This window comes from Tenrec ecaudatus, chromosome 10 (assembly GCF_050624435.1).
Source record: "Tenrec ecaudatus isolate mTenEca1 chromosome 10, mTenEca1.hap1, whole genome shotgun sequence".
NCBI lineage: Eukaryota > Metazoa > Chordata > Mammalia > Afrosoricida > Tenrecidae > Tenrec > Tenrec ecaudatus.
In genome coordinates, this window is record NC_134539.1 from 18,122,817 (window position 1) to 18,141,708 (window position 18,892).

Below are 18,892 nucleotides of genomic sequence, written 5' to 3' on the forward strand. Positions count from 1 at the left end.
CACTGCTAAATAACTTGTGTGGTTGGCAACCATGAACTGGGGACACCTGAAGCTACTTCAAGAATCTTTTTCTTTTTTCCTCCTCTAGACAAACTTGTTACAACAGTAGGTTTGGATAGATAAAATTTCACCATAGCATCTCAGCCTAGAATATTAGTCACTTTCCTCCACAATAACCAGGAAGACTACCAAAGCTAAGCGGCTGGGTTTCTCTAAGGGGACGCTTTCAATTGTGGTAGACTGGGTTAGCTAAAGACACTAAACCAGTGACACTCATATATGAACACAGAAGATCTTTCCATCACGAAGTAAGTTCTGATGAACAAATTGTCCCAGACTGGTCCAATTTTAAATCAGTGGGTCCAAAGCTGGCTGGAGCCTTCTTCAGACTCGTGTAACTGGAGGCCAATGAAGCGGACAGGTGAAGTGAAAAGCAGGGAGATCACAGACTGCTGAGTACTGAGTCTCATGGATCCCACAGCTCTCAGGGTCAGGGGCTCGGCACGGTGCCACCCTTGGAGGCAAGCAGAGAGCTCCGTCAAGGATGAAGGCAAAGGGAAAGAGACAGAGGGAAGGGTCTCCAGTGTCTCTTTTATAAAAAGGCCACACCTCCCAAGAGACATAATCTGGCTGTGACTTGACTGACAGGTTGGACTCCATGCATACACAAGTGCCAGTTGACATCAACTAACAGCTACCGCAGTGGGTCCAGTGCAGTGGCCACCCTGGACCCTGTGTGGATGGCTGGCTCACTGCAGCACTTGTCTTGAGCTTTGAGTGAATGTGAGGATGTACAGACAGACTGGATGATTCTCCTTCATGACAAGCTGATAGGCCCTCTTCTGATTGGTGGGGATGACTAGCGGCATTTACAAATATTGGAACTTGGATATTGATTCTGATCAAACTCATCCAAGGCATTTCTGCTCCTGTATGATGATGAGATGATAAGGGGCTTTCTTTACCCCACTTAAGAATATTTAAACCTGATGTTGTCCTGTTATTTTATAATCGCATTACTGTTTGCACATTTTCTCATGTCAGTACCATATTCCTTATGGGAATAGGGTTGTTAGCATGAATGGAAAGGGGGCTGTTCAAGGACAGACTTGAATTTCTTTTTTTTTCATGATTTTTGGGTCCATAGAACAGCCTGAGCAAGAATCATGTCAAACCATTTATTCCCTTTGAAGAAGCTGAGGTCACTTCTCATCACCAAGGAGAACATCCTAAAATCAGGCAAATGCAACTTGTTACTGTAAGGGAGAAAGTGTAATAAAGTTCACAAGGTTTATATTTAGAATCCGTTCCTTAGGAAATGGACTGATGTGTGTACACACATATACATAAATATACATATATGTGTATGTATTTTTAATATAGACATATTTTCAATTGGGACTATTCATATTTTTGGCATCGTCTCTGTAAGATATTTGGTGACTTGTGGTGGGATATTCATTTGTTGGCTCACTTCTTCAGCTGTCACTTGGACATTCCCTTTGGGGTCTATTTTAGTTACCTGTGCTTGGTGTGGTTAGGTGTGATCTAGTGGGTTCAGACTGAGAGTGACCCTGTGAAGCACTACCTGGTCTTGCCACTATCCTCACAATTGTCCTGGTTTTTGAGGCCATCTTTGCAGTGACTGTGTCACTCCGTCTAGTCACAGGCCTTCCTCTTCTGCCCCTCTGCCTTAACAAACATGATGTCCTTCCGGGAATGGTCTCTCCTGATAACATGTCCAGGCGACATGGGGTGAAGTCTTACCATCCTTGCCTCTTAAGGAGCATTCTGGCTGCACTTCTTTCAGGACAGCTTTGTTTGTTCTTGTGGTAGTCCAGGGGACTGTCACTGTTCTTCCCCAGGACCATCATTCCACCACAGATAGGACATGTGGGTGGCTCGAAGGCACAGAAATTGATGTTCTCATGATTTTTGAGGCTAATAGTCCAAACCAGAGACTCAGTCATTTAAATGTCTTCTCTGGATCTTTCTACTAAATTTTGGTGTTTGCTGCCTAGCCAGGCCCTTCCCTGGTTTGTGCCTGCATCCTCCCACTGTGTCTCTCACCCCACTGTGTGTCTCTGTGCTAAATCTCTTCTTTTGATAAGAGCCATTCTACTTTGGTATGACCTCATGAATAAAACCTAAAGAAAATCTCTTTCCCCAGCAAGGCCATAGTTGCAGACACAGGTGAATGATTATTTTGGAGGGACACAGGTCAATCTACAACAGGGAAAGGTTGTCCTTTCCTTCCTTTGGTCCTAGGGTCACTTTGATGCTCAGACTGTTGTTACGTGCTAGTTGAAATTGATTTAGTTGAAATTGATTTCAACTCAGCAGAGTAGAATGGCTACCCAGGATTTTCCAAGTTGCCATCTTTGTAGGACCTGGTGGCTGGTTCTTCCGTGAAGCCACTGGGTGGGTCCAAATCACCAACTTCATTTAGCAGCTGAGAGTCTCATCATTGTCCCACCAGGGTGCCTTCTGCTATGTAGGACCAGGTGGTAGTGATGTGAGTTGGCAGAGCTAGCTTTGGGCTCTTTGGATTCAATGAAGTTCTCATCATTCCCACTTACCTAGCAGTGGGGCTGAATACTGGAGACAGAAAATGCTTTGGCTCCAACACTATTTTATTCAGTTATTAATTATGAAACATTTGACTGTTACCTTTGGGCCATGAACTCATCACTCTGCTCCCAATCATTTCATCCTTCGCTAGTATTTAAATAAAGGTGTGTGTGTTCAGATCACCCAGTGATCTGCGGTAGGAGTTGTTTCAGATTGTAATCAACTGAGAATTTATAGCTTCTTTATCTTAATTCTCAGGAAGCAATGAGGCAAAGCATGAGCCTAAACATAGCCCACAAATTCTCTTTCTAGGAATAAAACTGAACGTGGTTTACAGTGCTCCCTTGGGAATGGGTATGGCTATATTTCAGTTTATACAGAAAAACTAAATGAAGACAAAAGGACACTAAGCTGATCAGTTGAGATCATGTTTGCACATTCAAGCGTGTCGGATTTCCGTAGCCCTTTCTCCACAGTCTGACCTCCAGTAACAAGAGGGTATCATTGCTATCTAGTCCCTGCCCTCAGCTCCCATCAGAAACATGACGTTTCTGTGGAGATCATAGTTCGAACAGGGGGAGGGATTGATCTTTGCACCAGGGGTTTAGCACCTCCTCTTCCCAATTCCATTCACAGTTGATAGAGCATGCTTGTAGCGAGTAGGAAAATGCGGACACAGTCAGTTGTGAACCAAACCACACTCACTGCCCTTGAGTCCATGCCCACCCATGGTGACCCTTTGGGACAGGGTGTCTATGCCAGTTAAGGGCATAGAAAGCCTCATCTTTCTCCCAAAGAGCAGATGGTGGTCTAGAACTGCTGACCTTGTGGCTATCAGCCCAACTCATAACCACTTTGCCACCAGAGTTCCCCTCACTGCGAATGGAAGAGTGAAAACACCAGCCAGTCTGCTCTGGAATTGGTAAAAGTCAAGTCAAGCAGGCTCGGTGCCAGCTTCGGAGAGGGGCTCCTGTGTAACTGACATCGTTTGAGTTTCTCACTAGCTCTCAAAGCAAAGTGCCTGAGACTTTTTGATTATTCAATCACTTTTGTTGTTGTTGTTGTCGTTTTACAAGCCAGACCTCCTCTTCTCCTGAATGAGGTGGAGACTAGAGAGTTCTGTGAAGGACACCTTCGTTTCCTGCACTTACCCAGGTCTTGCTCCCAAAAGAATCTCTGTTTGGTTAATCGCTCAGCTTTATTCGAAATAATTATACCAAACAATGAATTGCTTCCATGCCTTCCTGCTTCTAATGAGTTCCTCTTCTGACTGGGAGTTATTTCTACATCCCCGGCTTCTCTAAGGACTGTATTCCAGGCCAGTGATAAGAAGCAGGGGTCACCTTTAATCTAAGACCTCGCCGGCAGGAGGGTGAGCTTATCCTCGGCGGTCCTCCCATTACCAGTCAAGCACACCTTAAACCAGGCGCTGCTGAATCATTCCAGACTCATGGCAGCCCTCCCTGTGCATGTCAGAGTAGAGCTCTGGGCCATAGACTCTCAGGCCTTTCTTCCCAGGCTCCACGCAGTGAACCCGGTGGGGCATGCAAAGTGATTTCAGAAGCAAGGGTTTCTTCTATTTCCAGACTCTTCACACTTGATCTTAGCCAAAAGGCTGAGAAGGGATGCATGTGCAGACTCGTAATGAGTGCTTTACGGGAGGTGCAAACAGGGAATGAATGCGTGCAGGAGCTAACCCAAACTCCTGAGGTCCCTTCCACCAAGGGACACTCATGAAAGTGCTCTCGGCACCGGCACCTGCCGTTTGGTGAACAGCTCGCAGGCTCTGACACCCCCTTAGATTGGGTGTGTCCTGAAGTAGTGTAGCTCTTAGAACTAGGTGGACCTTTTAATGGGTTTTATGTGCTTCAGGATGAAGGAAAGAATGAATGCGTCACACTCAAAAAAAGACTGAATGAATGAGTCAAAGTACTGCTTCAGATTTCAATGATGCTCCTCAAATCTGCCTTGGAAGAAGGGCAGCCAGAGTGCTTCTTAGAGGAAAGGATGGTGAGATCTCATCTGACATCATTTGGACATGATGTCAAGGGAGGTCCGTCCCTGGAGAAGGACATCATGCTTGGTAAAGTGGACGGGCAGTGGGGAAAAAAGCAGAAGGCCCTTAAAGAGCTGATCGACACGGTGTCTGCAGCAATAGGCTCAAGCATAGGAATAATTGTGAGGATAGTGCAGGCCCAGGCGATACTTCATGCATACATGCATGCCTATGTAGGGTGTCTGTGAGATGGAATTCACTCAACGGCACCCAACGACAACATTCAAAGGCAGCTGGAAATACGTTTAGAAGTATGGAGTTGAGTGTGAGAAGGGTCATGAAGATGGTGCCGGGCCAGACAGTGGTTTGTTCTGACGACGATGGAGTCACTCTCCTTGGGGCACCTTAACAACAGCGACAACTGAACCACCGCCACAGTTTCACAAGGAGACGGTTTCCCTATTTAAGTCCATCAAAAACACAACATCCTTCATTATAGCAGGAATTGGAAGTACACATGTTTCTATTATTAGACATGGATAGTAGACTGAGCCCTGATACCGTGAATGAAGCATTGGGCGCTAGCCACAAGGTCAGTGCTTCAAGCCCTCTAGTCCTGCTGCAGAAAAAGCTGAGGCTGTGTGTGCCTGTCAAGTGTTACAGCCTTAGCAACCCCAGGGAGGAGTTGTACACTGTCTTGCCGGACCCCTGGGTGCATGAGCTGAATCACTTCAACAGCGGTAGAGGTGGGGGTGGGGGGGAGGGGGATTTTTTTTCATGGTTGAGAAATAGAGAGATTTCAGTCTAATTTAATATTGAACAAATTGGACGATTCTGAATGGTTTAATTAGAAATAGTGTTCATGGGTAAAAATTAAATTACAAACAGATACTGTCAAGCTACCCACATGGGGGAAACGGTCTTCATTTAATTTGTATATCTCTATCTATTCTGAGTGGTAAATTGAATTTCAGTTTAATTAGGACCTTCTGCCTTGGTATCATCTGAAAGTGTTTGATGCATGGACTGTCTTGGTGAGGGTTATGAGACATATAAGCTGTCAACATTCTTGGGAAATACAAACAGGCAGAAACTCTAGCTTAAACAAACACCCAGTTATGATGGAGAGCGAGCGTGTAAACCAAATGAGCGAAGTGCATGCTGAAGACCCCTGGTTGCTGTGAGCGCTCTTTCTGTGTGACGTCTCCCTGTCTCTGGTGGAAGGCACTTGACTCCCTTGTGTCTGTTTCTTTCATCAGTTGAACAAAAGAAACAGGCTCTCCGTGGGCACAGCAATTTGCCCAGAGGAAAACACAGCAAATTCATGAGCCTTCTCTGCAGGTTGTAGCTTTACTAGACTCTGGCCTTCTTCTGCAGAAGGCATTGAGGGACTCAGGGTGCCGCCGTCTGGCATAATAGGGCGTAGAATTCAGAATGGCCTGGTGGTTTGGGAACCATGACTCTGAATATGTGAGTTTTAATCACCACCACCCTTCCTTTTGTTGTTGTCCAATCGCAAAGAGGGACATTAAAACACAGAAGTTCCAGATCACGTTAGAATTCCCTCCCTGCTTTTTTTCAGAGCGCTGCACAAGTGTAGCTCTTCCTCACCTACAACTCTAAGAGCTGTGAGCTTCCTGGATACCGCGCTGATGAGTGTGATGTGTCCAAATGTCCGTAGCACGAAGAAAGGACTTCCTGGGAGCTTCGGGGCAGGGGAGTGAACGGGTTGGTTCAGAGATACTGAAGTGTATTAAACCGGAGAACGATGGACCCGGACAAGAAGAGAATGAAGAGGATATTCATTTTACACGCAGCAAGCATGATGGAGACTGACTCAGCTAATCAAACTCACTGACTCCTGGTGCCCTGGGGGCTAAGCACTACCCTTATGAGTTCCCAAGACCGTAACTCCGCCGGACTAGAAAGCCCTATCTTTCTCCTGTAGGCTGGCCAGTGGCTTGGAATTGTCACGCCAGCACTTAAGCATGATGCCATCAGGTCTCCTGTTAGACTTGCTAGCAGGATATGTTTCCAAGAATCCTTTTTTACAAATTCTCCCTCTCTTTGCGTCTCGTTGTTGTTGTTGGTAGGTGCTGGTGAGTCTGTTTTGATTCATAGAAACCTTGCACACAGAAGGGGACAGAAGGGGACACGGCCTGGTCTTCTGCCATCCTCACTCTTGTCTTGTATAGGTCCCCTGTGGCAGCCACGGTGTCAATCCATTTGTTTAATTGCTGATTAATTTTAGTGCCACATCAGGTCGGAGAAGCAAGAGAAATCCTCATAAGAACCCTGATCCTTCATCGAAAATGATGATGACGGCATATGTGCAAATGTGCTTGACACACTGGATGAATGTACGGATTGTGATAAGAGATGTAAGAGCCCCCAATAAAAGTATTTTAAAATAAAAAGAAACAACCCCCCTAAAAAATAACCCTGATCCTCAGTGGGTATATTTATTTCTTATTACTGCAGTAACAACCTACCAGGAATTTAGTGGCTTAAAACAAGACAGCTTTATCTCTGAGTTTCTGCAGATCTGAACACGAGCTCCCTATAACTGGATTCTACGTCCAGGGTCGCACTGAGCTAAAATCCAGGTATCAGCCAAAGCTGCAGTTCTCATGGAGAACCTGCAACCTCTTCCGAGGGCTGGCACCCTGCCGGCAGAACCGTTCATTTCCTTTCCCTGCCGGCTCCACCTTCACGCCAGCAATAGCAGTGGGGCATCTCTCCGACTTCCTCCAGGGGGACACCTTTCTGACTTCTGCCAGCAACCAGCAGCACGCTGTTTTTTTTAAGAGCTCACGGGATTACACTGGGACTACCCGGATGATTCCATGGTTTGAGACAGAAGGACGGTGAAGAAAATGGAAGGCTGGAAATGGACAGGATTTGAGAAGAAGCGTGATTTTATGAGCTCAGAACTGGAATTTGTTCAGAACAATAAACACAGTGCATTGAGGCTTCTAGTAGACTCTCAGGCATTATCTGGGCCCACAGAGATGCACAGCTGGTGAACAGGCTTGGTTGCCCTTTGCTGGCAGAAGATGTTGAGTCCCTAGAAAGAGCCTTGGGATCAGGGTACATTTTTAGGCTATAAGAAAAGTCCCCTATATAACCAAACACCAGCAAGAGATGAACCACTGGACCCAAAGGACCAGGACCATAGTCTCATTGGATACCAAGATCAACTGTGATACCTGAGTTCACAAAGAGGATGTTCAACATCCTACTTTGGAGAATAGCGACCCGGATCTTCAAAGCTCATGAGTAGCCTGGCCTCCCACAACTGTTGGCCTCTCCTTGTCTAGAGGAAAGCAGAGTGATGGAATCCCAAAGCCATGGAAACAATAAGAGCAGTGGACACATGGACCATGCAAACATCAGTGTCCGTCACCCTGAGAGCAGAACAACTGAACGGTGCCTGGCTACCACTACCAGATGTTCTGAAAACGATTAGATTGGAGATCCTGGGGAGAAAGGGAGTAAAAAGCAGGGTGAAAATAAAATAATTTTTACTGGTTTTACAGAGACAGGTGGGACTGCCAAGATTATGGTCCCCAGTCCACCTTCAGAACGGGACCTGAACTCACCCCTACATGATCCAATCTTATATGACGCATCAGATGACAGGGACAGCACTTCCTCAAGGACAGAGTTCAGAGGTGTAATGGAAACAGGAAACAGGGAGGATGGGAGATAAGTGATATGGTACCTTGAGAGCACTGCAGTGCGTGAGCTGAAGCAAAATGTGTGTGCATCATTGGCGGTAAACTGATATTATCTATAACCCTTCACCTCTATACTGCACCCATATGAATGAAAGAACATTGATGAGAGATCTGGTCTCAGGGCCTTGGGTGGGTGGTGTTCAGGTGGGAGGCTTGAGTGCATGGATTATTCTTTAAACACCAACATTGGTAGGAGTTACTTCACAATGTCTTCCTGAACAGCGGAAGCTTGAGAAGCCCAGTAGCAAAATGATATCATGTAGAGCTAGGGCTTTTTGAGTCCAACCAATTTTCCAATGCGGATTTCCACACTTTCTAAATGGGCAGACTCCTGAGATCTGGTGGGCCTCCAGTTTCTCAGTTTTGAAGGGTGGCTCATAACAGACACCTCACAGGGTGGTGGCAAGATTAATGCGGATGAAGAACCTGGTACGTGATAAGCTCTCTCTAGTAGTTCTCCCATGCATCCTTCCGGAGACACCAAAGTGCATCCGGCTCCAAAGCACTTGCATAACCCAACAAGTCAGTTCTGGGCTGGGTCCAGCTCAGTTCCTTAACAGGCTGTCAGGACCCCCCTGAGGTGCTAAATCCTACTAGTCTAGGGATAGATTCCTGTAGGTCCAAGACCACCGTGTGGCACATACATATGGGCAACGAAAGGAAATGAGCCTTGGAGCCCAGTCACCCTGAGCATGGACAGAGATAACCTTAATCACTGAATTTTGACATGGTACATCAATCAGTTAAGATGTGCCAACCAAGCAGGGGCTTTAGTTGGCATTTCTCAGATGCCAAAAATACCAGAATGTTCTAGTGGGGCTCTTATATAAATATGGGTTTGTGTGCATTGCTTGTGATTGCTCTAATCAGACTTGAATTGAATCCAAGAGGTTTCTATGACTCTGAGACCTTAATCCCCCCCCCCGGGTGCCCCTCCTCCCACTGGCCTCTTGTCCAAAGGTTTAATTCTGCCATCTTATTTCCCTAGGTATGTGGAGACCAAAGCCAAGGGGCTGTTTTCCTGCGGGAATTCACACTGATTCGACGAGAGAGTCTTGATGAAGATCTCCTGTCGGACCTCCTGAGGAGTCACAGAACTGAAGATCTGGTACGGTGCACGCTCCGCTCGTAATTCCTAGAAACACCGAGGTCCCTCTGCTGGCTCGGGTCTGTTGCTGTGATTGTGGTTGTGATTTTGGTTGTTTTTGCCAAACCTGAAGAGGTTGGAATGGTGTTATTCCCTGCTGTTCATCAAAAGGTGATGGGAGCAGGGGAACGGGGCGGTGGCCAGGCTGGGCAGTGGCCACCTTCCTAGCATTCCCCGTGTCTGGCAAGCTGTCACTGTGTCTCCCAGCGTGAAAGTGAGCTTGCGGCAGCGTGTGGAGGAGTCACAGGAAAGGAACTGATGTTTGGCTAGAGAGGCTCAACATGAAATGGTAATAATTTACATGAGTGAAGGGAAAGGGAGATTGATATGCAACGTGCACATTGTTTTAAGGGTCGGTGGAAATTCCACCATCTCCCAATCCTTGCTTCTCTGTAGATATGTTTACTTCAAAGCTGTGGTCGGATTTATTTGATGAGGTTTTGTTTTTCTGGTGGTGAAAAAAATAAACTTTCAGAAAATGAATTTGCCAGTGGAAGCACATAGTCTTGTTGACTGGAGGTTGACTGGAGCTGGCGAGCCTCTGTGCTTGGAATTCGGGCTGTGATCGGCGCGTGGCATTTCCTGTGGAACTTGGCTCAGGGAGTCCTGAGGGTCTACGTGGAGCTCTGTGTACGGTGCTTAGGGATGCTGGTATGGAAATCAGAGGAATCTGTGGGTGCCTGCCAGTGAGGTGGTTTGTCATACCATCGAATGGTGGAGGCACCGCAAAATATTGCCTTCATTCAAACAAGCAATCACATGCCCCTTTCTCCCTCTGCCCTTGAGTCCTGCCCTCGCTCAAGATGGTGTTGGTTGAGTATTTGTTGCCTCTCAAGAACCACTCAGGAGGCCCCTCACACCGTGGTTCTCATTCACAGCTTCTCCACGGCAAACCTGCACATCCTTCTCTAAGTTGGTCTCCAGGGCGGCTAGGAACTGGAGCAGAGGATTTCAAGGGTACCATGATTCATGCCTGTGTGATTCTTATAATATTTTTCTTTCAGTGTCCTCTGAACATGCAGAGTTTGCCATTCAAATGGTGACCATTTATTTAATGGTGATCCACGATGGTGCGCATCGCCATCAGTACCTCCTTTTGGGGAATGATATCGTTGGGTTCTGTTGACTCTCTCCCTGTTAAATGTGATGAGAGGTGGAAACATAGGAACATGTTTTGGATTGTTTATGCAAAGAAGCTGCTGTCATGGGGTTGCTACGTGTGAGCCTCAAAACAACTCTCATTCGTGCTTTTCTTTATACCAAGAAGGAAAGGGATTCCTATGAACGAAGAGTGGGCATCATGAAGTTGTCATATTGGCCATTCCACTAAGGGCAACTCTTGTCACTTAACCAGCATTGAAAGGTGTCATCAGTCTTGTTTTTTGACCTGGCAATATATTACATCATCATGTTCATTACCATGAATACTTTGTGTGCTGCCAAATCCCCTCACGTAGACTGAGAACCTAGGAACCGAGGGTTGGAAGCAATTAGCCAGAAAGAGGAGTTACCCACTAACCCAACTGCATGAGTTGGGTTGGGATTGTATAAAAACAAGCACAAGGAAGAAAAAGCTTCTTAAATACCAGAAGCTCATTCAGCCTGCTCCTAAGTGTGTGACCTGCTGAACATTTCTGTGGAAGGTGTGTCTTTATACCCCGGGACATCATTTGACCCACAGGATATAAAACTGTAAGCGTGCAACTGTTGTGTCCCACTGAGACAGTAAACCATGAGTCACCCTCATCTATGTGTGTCTAAGCAGGAGAGTTCAAGCGGGAGTTGCAACTCGTATTAATGGCCAGAACAGTGGGAATGTGTTTCATGCCCATTATTGAGGAGTCGCCACCACACAGGGTGGAGGCTCCTCCGCAGAATGTGCGGGTCATCCTGGAAAACCTTTCTGGAATAGGCCCTCAAGCCACATGACCAAGGCAGGTGGGCGAGAGAGGAGGCTTGGTTGCCCGATCTAATGCACACCGTCCTGTCTGCTTGGCAGTAAGTCTTCTTTCCAACTGGCATCTCCGCACATTCTTCTGCCCTCCCAGATGAGTCTCACTTGCACCGTGCCGTGAGACGCGGGTCAGTGTTCATCCCTCCTTCCCTACCCTCCAGCCAGGGAACAGCGTGAAAGCAGTTTCACTTAGCTCAGGGGTCACTGTTCGTGGAAAGGGAATCAGTCCACAGGCTTGAGCTTGCTTTCCCGGGCAGCCCAGCGCTTGCACAAGCCGCCCACTCAGGGCATCCATGGAAGGAGAACACTGGGGACCAGTCACGATGGTCCTGTTGCCTGTGTCTAGTCTATTGAAGGCACGGAGACCACAAGATATGTCTGAAAAGTGGTTTGTGAAAAGCCGGACAGCTTCCTTAATATAAAGTCTTCGTGTTCAATTTGCTGCCTGACTTCACTGTCAGAGAGGGAAGTGTATTTGGGGTTCTCTTCCGGGATGTCTGGTCAGGTCAGCAAGCAGATTGACAATAAATAATGTGCACCCAGGGATGACTGCCAGCTGGAAAGTTGTAGTTGTGGAAGCGATGTATTTATCGCCAACATGCATGCTTCCTTGACCAGAAATCCCATTCACTCTAGGAAATGCCCCTCTCACTTCTGGGTGGAATGATTGGCCTCTTCTTCTTTCGGCCTTTCTGTTTCTCTTGTGTGATAGACACCCTTTCTTCCCCAGGCATCCTGTTTCTTCTTCTCAAATCACTTTTGGAAACAGAATGGCCTGACTCACTCTGAAGTATTTGTGAACCCTTCCCCTGGGTTTTGTGTGGCCGTTTCTGACGTTCAAAGGGCTGACCTGCTTCAGCCCCCTCGAGGAGGGCATATTGGCATGGACTACCTTGGATGTGGCCTTAGAAGAACGTTCTAGCCAGCTTCCTCTCAGAGGACGAATTCCATTCAACTCGCTTTGAAAAGCAATCTAAGTGAGCCATTTGTCCAGAATCCACAGGAGGCAACTGCACTTCTGGCCATTGCCTGAAATTATGCACATATGTTGTATGCATTGTTTGCAGGGAAGAAATAGGATGTTTGTTTGTCAAGGGCTCTTTTGCATGACTGCAATAGTCCAGAAAATAGATCATGATCACGTTGGTCTGGGTTGTCAGCTGGATACACAGTGGGGATCGTAATTATCCTGAACTTCGATGCATTATGGGATTTTCTTCAGTGTGTAATTAGTACAGGACCTCATTGGCCTGCCGCTCAGTGGTTCACAAAGCGGTGGTTTAAGCCACTATTGTAGCGTTGTAAAAGGAGAAGTTCTTTAAATATTTACACCAGTGAAAGCTAAAGTGATTCTTTTAACAACTGGTAGAATAGAGATGCCTTTTGTGGACTGGAGGTGCCCTTTCAGGAGAGGATATTCAGAAATTTCTTTTTTAAATCACTGTGTGGGAAATAACCCATTTTTTTCTGGTCAAATCAGTAATTCACTGAAACTCAACTAAAATAGAAAAAGGCGATGTTTAAAAGCCAGTTCTGCTTTGAAGTAAATAATTTGTTCTCCCGTGGTTGGGCATGGGGCAGTGCTATTTTCATGTTACAGTCTCAAGAAAATGAATAGTGACTGTCTGTGCTCTCCAAGTTCCTTCCAGCCCCCTTCACGCCCACCTAGACCAAGGAGGAGTCTACCTTAATGAGCATAATTGTTCTTTCAGGCCGGCTACTGTGTCAGCATCTGTAAGCAACATTAGGACAAAAGCATTTAAGTTACTGGAAATCTCGTGCCACTATTGTTGCTCTCTCTTCACCATCTTCCTACCTGGGCTGTCTCCCCTCCCCCCAGCCCCCCCCACCTCCCTCCCTAAACAGTTTCAGTCCTGGAAACCCACAGCGGGTCTCTATGAGTCAGCATCGACTTGATGGCAGGGAGTTTGGTTTTTGGTAGAGTTGAATCATGCATAACAGCCCTATAGGACCAAGAATAACAACCCCTCTGGGTTCCCCAAACTGTAAATAGAGATGGGAGTAAACAGCCTCATCGTTCGCCCATGGATTACCTGGTGGTTTTGAACTGCTTACCTCGTGGTTAGCAGGATAATGGGTAACCCGCTCTCCTCAATGACAATGAGTTTGGATTTGGATAAAGTCAAATATACACATGTAGGGCATCTCAGCAATTTTACTTTATCAATCAACTCTCAGGAACACATATGCGTTAAATGAAATCTTGGACATTCTAGTCTAAAGTTGAAAGGAAATCTTAAATATTCACTGGGATATAAGTGGATAAATAACTTGTGATTTATTCTTACCAAAAAACTCTAAATTAGGTTAAAATGAATAAGAAGATTCATATCTATTGGCCTAGGTTGGAGTGAAGGGGGCTGGAAGGAACTTGGAGAGCACACAATATGGATAAATCTGAAAACTGTGAAATTAAGGTGGAAACAATATCATTGCAGAACATGATACCATTTGTTTCAATTTTAAAATGACATTCATCTTTGCTAACTGTTGCTTATGGAAGAGTTTATAAAAACATGGGTAGAAAAAAATAGACTAACTTTGGAATGTTGATTGCCCTGTGGACAATGAGGGAGTTTCAGCCTATTTATATTATTTTATTTTATGTTTTAGAGGAGAGCAATGTGTTAGTCATTGATTCAATGGCTAGTGGCTATACAAATATTTTCTTCATTATTTCTTAGGCTTTTCATGGGTGAAAATATCTCAGAATGCACGAATGATAAAATAGTCAGGACAGTGTCTGCTTCAGAGCACACAGTAAATGCTGTTTCACTTAGAGTGGTTCAACTGGAAAATGCTGTATATTTCACAAATACAACATTAACACACAGACTACATCCTGACATGTATCACCTGAAGTATAGAGCTTATGAAAACAGTAGATATAGGAGGTGAGGGATTTCGTGGTTAGCAAAAACATCTAACGCAGAGGCAACTTGCAGAAAAACATGGAAAATGAGACACAGAGTGGCGAGGTTCACGTCCCAAAGGCAATACGTACATTATCCGTGCTTCTGCTTCACAATATAATTCAGCAGAATCCAGCATTAGGACTGACACACCCAAGATCATGGCGCCTCCTATCAGTTCATGAACTGCGACTCTAGTAAATAACGTCAAGATGATGAATCTTAGCATTGAAGGTCAGGCTAAGTTTTTACACTTGACCTTTAAAATTAACTGGGGGAAAAACCCGTCAAGAATAAATATATTTTCTTTATCAGGTTCTAATTTCCACACAGCTTACATAGTTGCTCTCTGTTGTCCGTGAGCCCCCATCCCCCGTTTGCTAGGGTGAGGCCATTTAAAATGCCCCACAACCAATACATTCCGAGATTAATTATCTAAAAGGCACCGGAAGCAATAAAATGTAAAGCATTGAAAAATCCCAGACTTCTGCAAGCAGTTTTCAGCTCTTACAACCTCTGAACCATAAAACATAATACTGTTTGACCAAAGACATAGAGTGGAAACACATAAATAACACATGTGAGTCGTATGACCCTTTTGTGAGCATGTTTTCTTACTTCACATGCGCTGTTGGGAAGCCCTCGTCAAGGAGAATTTCGTCAGTACTGGTGGCCTTTCAATAGTGCACAGGTACTTATGAGACATGGGCTCTCACTCTACTCCTTTGAATGAGTGTTCAATTCCTCGGTGAGTCTCCACTGCTCATGATCCTTGAATCCACCCCCTACCCTCTGAAATGATCGTGAGGAAAAGGTATAAATGCAGTGAACTCAATATTTGGGCTTCACTTGGGAACTGGCAGGGTAGTTGGGAAGAGTTGGGCTGTGATTGGCATGGTGGGCAGGTCAAAACCTTCTGCAGCTCCACGGGAGAAAGGCTCTGGCTTTCGCCTCCCATCAGTTACAGTCTAAGAAACCCATGGGGGGTCACTATGAGCGACTTCCATCAGTTACAGTCTCAGAAACCCACGGGGGGGGGGGGGTCACTGTGAGCCAGCGTTTACTGAATGGCAGTGAGAGAAAGTGACTTAATTCACACTTCAGAAAATCACCTGATGCACCAACGAAGGTCAATGGACAATGGATGGCTTCCTAGTCCTGACCTCTTTGAAGTCGATTAACTTCACCTTCTGGAGAGACAAATGTCTTTCACCTATCTTTGGAGGGAGTTTTTTTTTTTTTTTTCTTTTCTGTAGGTTGTCTTGAAATACTCAGCCTGAGGGAGGGACTTAAATGCCCATCCTAATAAGCCATTGGTGGCTGAGTCATGCATGGGGCACCCATCGATCCGCGGATGAACCAGCCAGAGAGGAGAAACTGGTCACTCCTTCCCGGGTTGGTAAGGCCATTTGGCTACAGAGGTCTTCACAGTCAAGTCCTGGTGACTGCAGCCTGCAGAGTAGATCTCTGTTAGGAGGACAGTAGGCGATTGGGGGGAACTGGATTTGCATACTTTCTTTCTAGCCAATCCAGAGTAGCCTCTCACTGCCACCCTTTCAGTTAGCACTGGACCATGTCAACTATTTGCAACACTGAGATTTTAAACAAGACCAGGTTGTTAATACTTAGCCTAGCATACAAAATGGGATCATAAGCCGGGCATTCAAAACAGTAAAAAAATGTCAGCTGCATTAATGAGAATAGCAATATCAGTTATTGACACGCTCTTCTGAGCCCGGTTCTGCCTTAGCAACTTCACATTCTTGCTTCAGAAATTCCAGGAGGGGGGTGATTAGTATCCCTTTTGAGCAAATGAAAACTTGCTTTTCTTTTTTTTAAAGTAATTGTTTTCCTAGTCTTAACAGCGATGTTACTCAACCATGCTTTAAAAAGAATAAAACGACGACATTTAAAGAATATTGATTCAACTCAGCAATCATTCACCGAGTACCTCCTGAGTGTGTGGTGCCTACTATATACTTTTCTCCATTTACCATGATATTATTTATTGGTCCAGCGGTGACGGTTTTTGTTTGCTTTATGTTGAGTTGTTGTGTGCACTGAAGGCTGCGGTCTTGGATCTTCATCAGTCAGTGCTTCTACTTACTTCAGTCTGCGTAGTGCAAGTTGTTCATCTGCGTTCCTCTGGTTCTGATGCTACATTCTTCTCCGCATGGCCCGGCTTCTGGAGCTGGATATGAGAGAGAATGGAGAAATACGGTGATGGGCTACATCCCTCATGTACACCCTTTCTGGTTTTAAACCACTCAATCTTCCCTCGTTCTGTTGGAACAGTAGTTTTTGTGCAGGTTCTGCGTGAGCACATATTCTGGAATTTACATCCTTTGAAAGGTTACCTACGGTTCGTGATGTTTAACACAGTAGATGAATGCCTTTCCATCAATGAGACAGAAGCACACAGCTTTCTGTTAGCTTCTCATAAACATGTACAGCCTTGGAAACGCTGGATAAGATTGCTATGAGTTGGAGTCATTTGATGGCAGTGGATTGGTCGGTGGGTTTTGGTAATCCTCGTCATTAGATCTCTGGTGGTTCAGTGGTACAGCACTAGGCTGCTAATTACAAGGTGAGCAGTTTGAAGCCACCAGCTGCCCCACAGGATAAAGTTGTGGTAGTTTGCTTAGAATGTGACAGGGTCACAACTATGGTGGATTATGTACGACTATAGTTTATTTGGATTTTGGTTTTAATGCTTTTAATAGGAAAATCTCCAGAACTGATACTTGAAAGATTTTCTTATTTAAGGGTTAGAGAGCTTGATTTTATACACACACACACACACACACACACACACACACACACGTTTCAGAGGAGCTAATGAGCACATGCAATGTCAAGTAGTACTTACTTTAGTTTTCAATCATATTCTCATACAGTGATTGCTCTGCACACTCCCCTGCCCTTTCATGGATTTGAGCGTTAATTTATGTACATTCTGATGGCTTCCTGCCAACAGTTTGAAAGCGTGATCCTTGATTGGTTTGCAAGCGCGATCCTTGAAAGTATGATCGGTTGCCATTGCTGGATGTGGTTCCAAGTGTTCTATGGGAATTATTGGTTTGTGTGTATTACATGTGCCCCAAAGCATGCAAACGTGAGTCTAGGGAGAGTGGATCTAGGAAGTGAAGATGACAAAGTTGCTGTAAACTGTGATGCTCTGTGCTGCCTGCTGAGTTGATGTAATTCTTGTGAAGGGTACAAGGCCTTCAGCTCTTCAAGTTACCTCCCTTCTTGGCAACTCCACATATGACGCCAGTGGGAATATGACCCAAAGGTTGTGTCTCTTGGTATGAAGCCCCCTGCCCCCATCATTCACCCCCACACAGGACACCTCAAACAGTAGCCTACCGTAGGAGCTTGTTTCTGCCTTTGTAAAAGACGTTCTCCGGAGACAGACATTTCAGAGCGAGTGTGAGCAAAGGTGGCAGGGATCCAGGCTCAGTGTGCCTTTCTACTAAGTCTTCCTACCTTCCAACTCTTCTGTGAGCCAAAAGGGCTGCCAGGGCTCCAACCACGCTCTAGGCAGCACAAAAGAGCAAGAAGAAAAACAAGCTGGTCTGGGAAGAAGACGGACGTGCACCAGATGGCTTGTCAGAGGGTGTCCCATAAGCTGCCGCTCTGCCCTTCTTTGCACGTGCCATTCCTTGCTAGAGCTCACCCCCTCGCCATGCCAAGGTGCAAGGGAATTGGGGCCACGTAGACATTATCCTGGGCAGCGTCGACCTTGACTGATGAAGAAGAGAAACCAAGTGTCAGAGCACACAGATGGCGACCTCCCTCCACCATGATCTAGCAGATAAAAATAATTCTTGAGTTAAATCCCAAACATTTCTCATTGCCTCATCATTTCAAGATTTTTTTTGAGGTGGGTGTTGATGAAAATCTTTTAGGATTTGAAAGTACTGATTATTGCACACTGTATTAAGCACTACTGAAATATATACTTTGACAAGGTGAGGGTTGGGGTATGTGAACTTTATTTCTGCTAAAGGAAACACCATGCACGTGACAGGACTTCACTTCAGGAGGAGAGGACAGGCTCACACATCGGGATTCCCTAAGATAAAAGGAGAATCACTCCAGAACAGGAGGGAAGGCTCTTACACGCCTAGGTGGTGCTGTTTTATGGGAGGGGGTGTGGGGTGCCCCCATACCAGGACTCTGAGCCAGATGTTGGAGTGTGTGGGTCAGGGCTGGGCCACTGAGTCCACTGCAGCTCAGCTGGTGGTGATGACCCGGCTGAGGAGGATAGCACAGGAAGCCGGTCAGATGCAGGTGAAGTTTATCACCTGTACAGTCATCAGGAGAGCAGCCACTGAAGGTCGTTCCAATAGAAGCTGGTGAGAAAGCAGAGACGTGGCAGTGCCCTCGCTCACCTGCCACGTAAGGGCCCACCCTTTGTAAACAGTGGCACTGGAGTTCAAATCCAGGCCTTCTGGCCCCAGAGGCCATGCTGCTGAATGCAAACTCTGGCTGTCAGGCCTTTCTTCCAGGCACCTATAGGTTGACTCCAAGTCCCCGTTTTACCTG